Here is a 1,671-nt window from a genome sequence, read left to right as displayed (position 1 = left end):
TATATAGATTAATAATAAAATAACAATAATAAAAAAGATAATTTATGATAGACTACTATTAACATTGTTCATCATCTATGAGGCAGTTATTATCATATAATAAATTTCATTTGTCTATTTCATAACAAACATATATAATTCTTCGTATTTCAGCATGCCTATAATACTTGTAAATTTATAATCCCTATTACACACCCACACACAATTATATCATGCCCTAACACTTTGATCAAAACACACACGCTCGAATCTCCTAAAAAAAACGTATTTAATATAGAATTTCATTTTGATACTAGATGTTTGCTATGGTACGATAATAAATTTATACGTACCGATATGTTTAAAATATAGACAAATAACAATAAGATGTGTGAAATTTATTTTCCACGTCAGCATTTAATTTTTTTTTTTTTAAATATATAGTATATCACAACTTTTACTAAAACACCTTTTTAATTAAATAAAAAAAACATTTATTTATTTAATTTTATAAAAAGACTTAAACATCCTTCCTTTATTTGATTAAACAAAAATATCCTTTTAAATTAATCAAATTTTAGAATTCAATTAATTCTAATTTTATAGTTTCAAATAATTGAAACAACAAAACAAAAACATATTAAAAAAACAAAAAATCAAAATTGTTCTTTATTTGGGTTCAGAAACCTTCTGGTTCACGCCTCTGAAAGTTTCAATCTTCTTCATCTTCTCTCCTCTTCCTATCATCTCTCTGTCTCTCTCTGCTCTTCGATCTCTCTCATTTGTCTCACTGTGCGTGCAAGACGCCATCGTTTTGCTGGGATGCCCTAGCCAATTACCCAACCCAGCAACTTAGCTCCACACAACGGCTAAACGTGAACCCATCCCTCCCATCACCCTCGAGCTCCTCCTTCCTCTCTCCGTCATCAATCTCACTCCCTCATCTCCGTCCATCTCCCGCCGCCGTCGCCGAAACGAGCTTTGAAGCCACCCTCATTATCGTGCAGCTCTGTTCCACCATCATTTTTGTGCAAAGCTGCAGATAGAGAAAGGTGCCTATGATGGCAGGGTACTCAAAGCTGTAGAATATGAAGACATTTGTAAAATAGCACAATGAGTTTAAATATGGGAACGTGTTGGATGCTGGATGCTGCGAATTTCATCATCGATGGTCATTATCCAGTGAGAGAGCTATGGGAACATGCTAGGAACTGCTGGACTAAAATCTTAGCACATGATAGCAGGTCTGTTCTTGTGGTTGCTCACAATGCCGTTAATCAGGCTCTTGTTGCTACATTTGCCTCGATCGCTTAAATCGGATATGTCCGAGTCTTCACTGGCTTTGGTTGTGGTTGTGGTTGTGGGTTGTGACGAAACTTTAAATTAGAGAAAATGTGAATTTCTTCCCATTTGAGATTGTATTTAGGATTGTTATCAAACTATTTTATTAATGCAGATTCCCTAGTTCACCAGTGGCTGGTAGAAAATCTGGTGGAAAATCTGAAAAATTGTTCTTCGAACCGATTTTCAGAATCTTGATCCGTTTATTTGTATCTCTGCCTCCAGATTCACATTAATAAATTACACTTATATTTACTAACGAGTTATAACTTTTTGAATCTCACTCCTATCTTATATTTAATATATAAAAAATACATATTTTAAAAATATTTATACTCACTTTTAAAAGAT

Source organism: Arachis ipaensis, chromosome B01, assembly GCF_000816755.2.
Source record: "Arachis ipaensis cultivar K30076 chromosome B01, Araip1.1, whole genome shotgun sequence".
NCBI classification, from domain to species: Eukaryota; Viridiplantae; Streptophyta; class Magnoliopsida; order Fabales; family Fabaceae; genus Arachis; species Arachis ipaensis.
Note: the sequence above shows the minus strand (reverse complement) of the source record.